The sequence below is a fragment of the Cephus cinctus genome, unplaced genomic scaffold (genome assembly GCF_000341935.2).
Source record: "Cephus cinctus unplaced genomic scaffold, Ccin1 Ccin1_scaffold0330, whole genome shotgun sequence".
In the NCBI taxonomy this organism is placed as follows: domain Eukaryota; kingdom Metazoa; phylum Arthropoda; class Insecta; order Hymenoptera; family Cephidae; genus Cephus; species Cephus cinctus.
In genome coordinates, this window is record NW_014333027.1 from 721,359 (window position 1) to 731,731 (window position 10,373).

Here is a 10,373-nt window from a genome sequence, read left to right on the forward strand (position 1 = left end):
CCCCCCACGAAGAACTGTAAAGTTGGAAAATTAAAAAGGTGAAGGCTGCTCCATGTTATCTCGGGCCGTGTTTATTGGGCCAAGAAAGCAACGCGATACTCGGGGCATTATCGAAACAACTTTCTCCCTACGGAGCTTAATTTTTAATTAAACGATTCCTCGCTCGGGATTACTCTTGCCACCCTCCTGACAATGACGGCTACAACGTGAACAGTGACATTTGCCATTGGGGAACTTTGGAAATCATTAAATTCAATGTACCCTGAGAAAATCACATGGTACAATCTTTCTATTTTCCTTCTTCCTTTTTGCTCCTTTACCTTCTAACTGAACGACGCCTGTGTCGACGCGACATACGCGAACCGACGTATTTCGAACGATTATACCGCAAAATAGATAGAATAAAATTCATGAGTCTCTCTCGAACAGCCAGGTAATTACGTGTAATTTATATTACTTGGCATTGACATGCAAATCTCCGAACAGTGCATGTCTCTACTACCTTTATCGTCGTTTCTCGCATTCTAACCCTATATCTGCCTCTCTCTCTCGCTCTCCCCCACACATCCAAAATTCATTCCTTTGCTCACTGACAGGTCGCACGGACCGGCAGGTGTCACGGATTTATTTGATTGTCTGAAATTCTTGAAAACTGGTAAATTTCCAGCGTGTTTCGGACCGCCAAATTGGATAATTGCTCGTCGACACGATACAGTATGAATTCGTGGCCTGGGGTATTCAGGATGACACTGATAGTCAGGGCTAGTATGGGTATCATACGCAATGTCAAACGGTCGGTTGACTCTGTCATTCTCGGCTGTTCCGAAAATGATTATCGATGGGGCGGGAGAGATTGTAAACGGGATGATGAGGGAAGTAAGTGAGGGTTGATTATATTGAGAACGCTTCCTGCGATCCATAGTTTAGGGGACCCAGTCGGAGCTTGATACGTATTACTGTGTTACTATACTCTCTTCCTAGGTGGATGGTGTAAGTTTTCAGGTTCACCCTGGGTAAGGATGAATCGTGGGTTTTCAAATATCTTGAACTAGGGTGCTTAATCACGCGTTACCCCCTCGGGCTACATTTACCCAGCCTCCTTATTAAGCCGGCCTACATATAATCTGCTCGCACAATTAAGTACAAGGGTTCTATTTCCAATTTCCATTATAATTGTAATTCATAGGAGGTTGGCTTTTCCGCTTTTATAACTCTATACCCTTAAATCATCCCATATCCGTATAGCGCCATCCTTCGATTTTTCTCTCGAGCTTGATCGAGAATTTATCGTTTATCCTTCGTCTAAGCTAAAGAATTAGAAATCAATGACCTATCGCTATATCATCCCCTACATCGAGAAAAAAAAATTGTACCGCCAGGAAATAAATTTGGAAATGTCCACCGTTGGCAGTGACGCTACGATGTGATATCCAATGAAAATCCCGGCCATTTTATTAGGTCGACGGAATGCGACTTCCGCCCACTTCGATGCTGTCCTCTATAGGCGACTGTTGCTTCCCTTTATATACAGCATGAAATGCTACGATATCTCCTAAGGGTAGTACTTACATCCCTTACCGAGAATAATACTTCCCAATTTCGTAATCCAAGCTAGATAGGTATTCATCCATCGTGTGATTCAGGTATTCAGGCATTCAGGCATCGAGGCGTCGAGGCATCGAGATAACCGCCATCCCCCAATACATACGTTACCATGTTTCAACCACGGGTGAATTGGTCTGCGGCCACAAATCTTTTGATCTAAACTAAAATATGAACCCGAAACAACGGCCAAAGCAAATCCGCTCAAAGTGCTTCGCCTCTTCAAAGTCCTCTCGGTTTCGTCTATCTTGCTTCATCCCGTGCGACGACATAGCCCAATGACCAATTATCTTTGTATCTTTGCCAATGGCCATCGAAGCGCGACTAAACTGTCACTGGGAAAAGGGATTGGGGACGAGGAGCCGAGAAGGTGTTGTTCAATCCTTTTTCAACGCCGTTCAATGGCTGACCAGACTGTACTGGCTGTTATGGTTGTTTGAGAAAAATTGCCTCCAGTACCTCCAAGCTCATCTCTTCTGTACTCTCATCTGTATAAAGGCTGGTCTTCCTTTAGCCTGGAATAAGGGATGAATTCTCCAAGAATCTCACGGCGAAGAATATACCTCGTAAGAGTAATCGTCCTGGCACCACGGTGAAACACGTTGTTAGTCGCCATTTTAAAATGTCCTTGCCCCAATATCTCTTCTCCTTGATCAAGGCAACCAAGACAATGGACATCTAATGCCAGGCAGAACGTACACTCATCTCATCCCTCTATCACTAGTTGGCTTGCTTCCACTTTCTATCCAGCATCCAGGGTGAGCATTGTTTGATCTCAATCCGAAATCCGGCTTTGATATAGGTTCATCGTGTCCGATGACTTTGCACTCGCGATACAAACGGAGCCTTTAATTAATATCACGATTCACGACTCAGTCAGAACCACATTGAATATCTATATACGTATATACAATTGCATTGGTTCCTCGATATCCACCCCTATCCCTTATTCCTTATCCATTTAGATATACACCGAGAATCGGTATAGACGTAGAGGATGATCTATATATTTTCCACGGGAGGCTTTCCAGTCTACTTATCATTGGCAAATCGTTTCGCATAATCATTATCCCGCTAGTAGGGATATACCCTTCCTTCGCTCCCACCAGCAATAAGACAATACAATGAAAGGGCAGAGTATTTAGTGTCCATTTGTACGGAGTCCTGCTGTGTTGAGTGCTTCTGGACGTGACGTCGTTCATCTTAGAATATCCCTTTCTCCTCCTTAACCCGCTTACCCCTCGTCCTCCTTCTATCCTCACTCTTCACGTTCTGCCTGCAGTGGCCAATCATTTCCTACTCCTCTGGGGAGCAAAACCATTCTCCACGCAGATACACAGTAATTCGACGTCGTTAGCCCGCTTTGCCATAGGACTTACCTACCAGTGGGTATAGTACGCAACTAGCCAGACTTGCATAGGAACACAGTATAAGAGTGCAGAATCGAGTGAAAACGTATAGCCACGTGTGCAGGATCGAGTTAATACAAAACTATAAGGATTCAAGTGTAATTTCTCAGGGTGGGTTTATTTAGTATGTACGGTAACATTAATTCGAAATTGCTTTCGGTCCAGCGGAGGACCCCGGTTGACGACGCCGGGCATCAAGGATCACTGATCCAGTATACCCAGCTTAGTTCTCTTGTAATTACAGGACGAGACGAGGCTTAGCCCATCCTTATTTATACGCAAGACCAACTCTCTTGGACACGCTGTTTAGCGTCCTCTTCAGGAGTTGAGAAAAACGAAAGAAAATGGCCGACGTGTTTCTCAATGCTGAGTGCCTACGTAGCTGAGGGTGTCGCTTCTTAGGGGCAATTCTACGGCTTACGTAACTGCCGTCTCTCTCCCGTTCATAACGTGCTAGGTAACTAACCTTTTAACCGTGACGTCGCGACGCCCCTATCGCACAATCGGAGACCGATTAATACAGCGTCGCCACGCAGAGCGCCGACCGCAATGCTTGAGCCTCCAGGAATATCGCTCGGAGTATCACGCGAACCTGTTAAGTTTTGGTGTGTGCATAGGAGTGTACGTGAGAACGTCGGGAATGCGTATAATGTATATTTACGATATACGTGTAATTCCACGGAAATATCGAGCGGAACGCGAATCAAAGAAAAAATTCGTCGTAATGAGGTAAACACGCAAGGAATTCACACCGGAGGTCAAAAGCGTCGAGCCTCGTGGGCTTTGAGTGCGTCGTCCAGTCACGTCCGTAAATCTGATTAGCCTAGTCCAATTTTGGAGTTTTAAGGGGGTGCCGGGGTGAGAGAGGTAGAGAGATAGGAAAATGCGGAGAAAATAATACAGAGGCAGTCACTCGTGTAGAGGCATTGATACTGGAGAACGGGAAATATCAGCCGGGATAAAGTAGAACAATGCTACCGGGATACGGGCAATGACATATCGCGTGAGATGCAACGTCGGATTAAACGAAATAAATTGCGTATTGTGCCGGGTTGGCCGCGTTACTCCGAAAAAAATCACTATTTCTACAGTCCGCGTTGTATGCTTCACTGTACACTGATGGGAACTTCTTTAATTGCTGTGCTGAGAATACATGGAGAGTCTAGGTATACGAAATTGGTTCAAGTAATTGAATGATCTGTAAGCGAACAGTAACGATAACACATCAGGATTTCCCAATAGGATCTTCCTACCTGAAACCAATTTGATCAGTTATATCCAGCTGCATGTCCTAGAAATTGACTAACCTCGGGATCCATCGATTGACATTAATTTTTTTTTATGTCTCAGAAGTGAAATGATAAATAATTATAAAACATCCTCCACGCAGAAACTGCATCCTTAAACTTGCATATTCAGGATCGAGAGTTTTGAATCGCGGCGCGCGCAGCGTGTATCTGAGAGTGGGATAGGCAGGATGTGTAGTAGGAGTGAATAGGGATAGTGCGAGAGAGAGAGGGTGAGAAGGAGTCGTGAGCAGGGGATGAAACGGCCGTACGTAGGAAAGGGTGTTGTAATGAAGCCCAAGTGAGAGACGGCGCGAGTAGGAAGCGCAAGGGAGAGAAGCGAATGAGATAGAGAGTGGGTAGTCGGGAAGGGATGAAGGGTAGTCGAATGCCAGGGTGAGGGGGATGCGCCGGGAAAGCTCCTGAAAGGGATGGAAGTAGTCGACGGCAGTAGGAGACAGAGCGAGGAAGGAGGAAGATTGGAGCTTGCGTCGAATAGAGGCCAAGAGGGAGAAGGAGCGAGACGGCGAAGAGGCGAGGGAGGCACGAGAGGGTTGACGATGGCCCGGGGTGCCTCGAGTCACACAGTCGCGCGTCAAACCCCCGAAGGAAAGCACGAGCCGCGCTCTAACATCGGAAAGCTCGATCCACAGGCGATTCTTCATACGACGCCCTTATTCGACGTCCATACGCAACCTGCGCTATCAGTATATCCGCTTATCATCAAGCCATTATCGTCAAGCCATCCTACGCGCTACCAATTTGCACGTCACTATCAGGAAGGATCTGTGATAAGAAAGCATCGTCTCAGCTTCCAATAGGAAATCCAAGAGAGACTTTCACTTTCGTTTTTCAGCAACCGGTGAGTTTTTGTTTCTCACATTTTTTCATGTAAATATAGATACGAATGAAAACTTTTGAAGAGCCCCGCGCGTTACTTCTATGGCACCTAACACTGTATCCGTACTGTAAGTTTCAAAATGTTCGAAAAGTATCACTGTGCAAAAATTCCTCCTTTCAAGAATCTCTCAATCAGTTTGAAGAGTCGGAATTTGCATTATTGAAAGCGAATCGAAAAGTGACGTCACTTCGTGCGAATCCCCTCGATTACGATTACGAAACTTTTCTTTCGACTCACTTTTGCAAAATGTTACGTCTTGCCGAAAAAAGAAAGGGACTTCAGAGGTTGTGTTATAGCGGCGGGAAAGATTCACGGGATTAATATGATCTTCGTAGTGGCTACATCGTGGCTGACGAGACGTCACGTCCAAATAGGAGTAAAAGGGATGGATATCGATTGGCGCGAACGGTTATAAGATAAAACGATAGGAGCGTTGCCGATGTACGAAGGAAACGTAACGTCCATCATTTATGAGCTTGCTCGGCGCAATAAGCAATAATAAGTCCCCGTGAAGTATAGTTACGAAGAGGCGCAGAAACGCGGCCACAGGATAGTCTGGTCTAGGGGTGCCGTTAGGTGTTAACGTCTCGTTATCGGGATTAAGTGCCAATTAAGTTCTTACCGCGATGAGATTCCGCGGCCATTAAAAGTTCTAATGTAATAAGCGCCCATTAATATCGGGAAATAGTGCGATAATACGCTTCGTGGCGTCGCTACCGTTTCCTTAACAATTTCTGTTAGTTGCTCCAGTCTCCGTCTTTAAAGTCGCCAATTGCGTCTGGCCGATACGGGTACTATTTCGCTTTCACTTTTTTCCATGCTGGTAGCGACGTTCCCTTTTTTTTTCATCACTCCCACTTACCAACCTCCCTTCTACCTAGTCTCTTGCTCTATTTTTTCTTTTAACACTTTCATAACTGTCCCGTGGACTCCAACTCACAGCGTTCGTAGAACTGATGGCCGTACGATGTTTCAAAGCCAAGGTAAACTCATTCAGCTTGGCAAACTGTCTACGTGGTCCTAAAAGTAATTAGACGCTCCCTCCTATCTATGCGTATATAATTTCATGAAACAGCCAGACTTTCCTGCTCTAATTAAAAGTCGTGACCCGATGGCAGTTAATTGATGAAAATTGTAGATCGACGGATTAAGGGTAGCAAAGTGAAAAGTTAAATGACGAAAATAGAATTGAACGACTGACAGTGAAAGATTCTTGATAAACATGGTTAAAAGAAAAGTCATACTTTTTTTTTAGTTTGGCAGTAATATGACAGAGTTTTAAAGCGATAGAGACGCGCGCCACCTACCCTCGCTTTACTCCCGCGATAAATGTCGACTGGCGCTAAAGCCTAGTGCGCCGTGCAATCACCAACTCTGAAATGTTATTTAAGAAAATCTTGTATTAAGCCGAGGGCTGAACCGGGCGTCGGGACGCGCGTCGTCAGTGTAGCCCTCCCGGCGCTCTTTAACACAATTGGGCCTCATTTAAAAATCCCATCAAAAATATACTTAGGATCTCTCACACTCTTTCTCTACTACGCGAATCCCACAGACCCTCGACTCGCGTTCCATCCTCCGACCCCACCACGCCTACCTTAACCATTCCCACCTCGCACTACTCCCTCTAGCTTATTCTCCTAGTCTCTACTCTCGTCGTTTCTTCCATGGGTAACGAGAGAGAGAGAGAGAGAGAGAGAGAGAGAGAGAGAAACGTCTGATTGGATTGTAAGCTCAATTTACGCTACCTTCAGTTCTCCCTTTCTCTTGGCAAGTTTGCCGCCAACCAGAGACTAGATCCGGAAAACTAGAGTGCACTCGAGGCACGGTTTAAGCGACGTAGCCACCCTGGAAGCATTATTTCTTTCTTTCCTTTTTTTTTACTTTTTTTTCTTATTGTCGTTTTCTTTCCTTTCCCACCCTTTCTTTCCTCTCCCTCTCGTCCGCTTTCGAATCTCCCGGGTTCACCCAGAAAGTCTTCTGATCCTTTCGAGTGTCTCGAGGACTACCGAGGATGAACTCCTGTGGTATCGTCACAGAGAGTCACGTGCCTAAGAGCACATATTTATACTCGAGGGACTCTTATGACCTGCAAACACGTGAAATCGCCTAAGTATATAAAGGACTAACAGGCCTGGCGAGTTTCCTGTTAAAACCGCAAATTTTTAGAGTCCATAACTTTTAAATAGTTTGAGATGTCAGGGTGATTCAATGGTGTGTTTTGCATTGATTTTTGCATATTAATATCTGGATACACTTAAAAGTCATAGACCCTCGAGGAAGTGTCCGCGTGCTAAATTTCAAATCGCTTCTATACGGAGAAAATTTTTCATTATTTTTCCTATGAAATTCACGATAAAATTTATCGTAGCAACTAGTAATCGTAATCATTGCATTCTCATTGTACATCTCGCTTATGACACACGATATTTTGAGTGGCTCCAAGTAAATTTGAGTCCATAGGTTAATATTGTTATTCCTATTTTTTACTGCGTTTCACGGTAAAATTTACCTAACTCAATGTAACATTTTCTGTATTTCAATAAAAATCTGATGGTTATAACCAAAAAGGGATTTTCACACCATTGCGAAACGTATAGTGTTATTTAGGGGTTTGCATCAGCTGAAGTTAGCTCACCCATTCAATCTTTATGGTAGAACCATATTCAGACTGTTCAATAAACCTACATACATTTATTAACCTGAATTATACTTTTCGAATACTTATTTCTAATTCTCTGCACGTGCGTGAGAGAATAGTTAAAACAAATGAATATAAATTAAACACTTTATTAGGTAAGCTTCAAAAGAAAACAAAATTCCAAAAATTACGAAAATTTACCGTAAAAATCCTAGAAGTCTTCAGAAATGCATATAAAAAGTCACTATATTTTTCGTGGTTCACTTGAAAGATCGTGAATTTCATAGTAATCATTAATAAAAAATTCTTTCCGTGTAGACATATTTATAATTCCCTGTATAATTTCTATCAACGATACAGAATCGTATTGTACTATGGGGACAGAAGCATTATTCAAAAGCATATTTCTTCTTTTCACAATTTTCTCAATTTCTCAGTTCCACAAAAAATTTCACGGAATTTCTTTACCGGCAACCACGGGGCAATCGGCCGCTGTCGCTCGATACTTATCCAAACGTCTCGAATTATTAATAAAGTTTTGATATCCGACCGCAAGGAAAACAAGCACAATAGTATGGAATGTTATTCTCGATATTGAAGTAGTTGGATTTCTCTCTAAATTATATATAAACTTAACTACAAGATATCACACACACGAAAACGAAGACTAGCGAGGAAGAGAAATGGGGGTGAAAAACACACACCTCGAAGCAGTATTTGAGCGCAGATTATAAAAGGATTAAAGGAGACTTTATTAACGGTGTGCTCCTGTGGCTGCCGGCTGCCTGGCTCCTGGGTTGCCATCTACTCGCTGTCCCTTTTAAGCCAAGATTCCAACCTAAAGTATCTTAATCTTTAATTAACGCGCTTCCCTTAATTATGACGTAATTGCAATTAGATAGCGTATCAACCCGCCCCTGGAAAAGTTCGCCATCTCGCGTCATCAGCCTTCATTCCGCGATGTCCAATTAACAGAAACCAATAACAGTCAAAAACAAGGATATTCAAATTTTTATTACCGTATATAGAAAATAGTCAGCAAATCATTTTTTTAAATAAATAAAAGTATTTTTTCCAATAAAAAATGTTCTTTTAAAAAATTCTATCGATCCCCATAAACCATCTTTTTCTTAATCGAATCCTTAGCATAATTGGGTATCATGTATATGACTATGTATTAGCGTTTAAATCATAGATTACAAGACATAGACTGTAATCGATACTATAAAGAATCGCCCCTAGTGTGAAAAGTTAATTAGGCATAGTCGTAGGGAGATTACATAGATTACATAGAGATTGCTGCTTAAAGTCTGAACGTTCGATCGACTCTCGGTATCGAGATTAGAAAAGGCAATGAGCCGCTTGCATGGCTGACTGGCCAGCAGTAGGGGGTGGGTTAGAAGGTGGATGATAGATAGTAAGGACACTATATACCTGTACGAGAGTAAGAAAGGAGTAGCAGTGAAGATATAAGGAATGGGGACAAGGGGTGACTTCTTCGGGCTATTGAATAGCGCTAATTCGGATTGGGAACGGATACTAGATAGAATAATGCCAAGGTATTGCTAGCCCCATGCTACCAGTGCTAACCAGACCTGGTGAATGCTTAGCCAGGCAAAATTCTCCGAGGAATGGATATCTTCGTTTTCGAGATAGAGAAGGCAAAAAAATCTAATTAGACTTTTATACAGTATATATATACACATATATACTGTAGTATACTACAGTATTCGTATTTACCTCTTTCTGTGTATTTCGTCCAAGCAAAAGTTTTCTCTTGCTGGGGATTATAAGCAGTTCCGTAAAAAGGGATCTCATCGAATTTGCTGAATCGACTGTTCGAATTCTTAAACCGGCAGGTGTCTAGACTCCGCTCCACGAAGGTGGCGGAGTCCCATGAAAATCTGATTCTCCGCTTGTATTCCAGGAGTCTCCTTTTTTAAGCCTATTCCCTCTTTTTTTTATATCGTGCCAACGATAAATCCCAGTGGCAGGGAAAAATTTACGGGCAGCCAAAGCGACAATCAGGTTGACTGGATTTGCGATAAACTGGACTTTAATAAATGAGAGTGCATCATTGCTCTACCCGCACGAGAGAGTTTCACGGTTTAAGCATTGAGCATGCGGAACACGCCAATAAAACCATACCCTGACCCAATGCGACCCCTGTGTGCCTCCATCAATCTCGTAACGCTCTAACCCTCTGCCGAGGCTCTTCACGTTGGCAGCGCATGCTATACTGCAATTTTCCACAAGAACATTGAAACTATAATACATTGACTGTAGTTTCGAGAACTTGAGACCTCTGTCTTCTCGCTCTTCCTTGATCGACCCCCTATTGAACAAGCTTGCTTTTGAGTAATTGCACCGGATGCTTGGACAAGTTTCAGTTTACCCCGATCGTATCGCGGATACACTTAATGGAAAATAGTCAAGTAAAATTGCGGTCGTTCGATTATAACGAAACGCGTAAACTCGAATTGCTGGTAAGTTGGAATCGTTTTAAATTGCCCGCAAGTAGGCATTGTGTAAGGGAA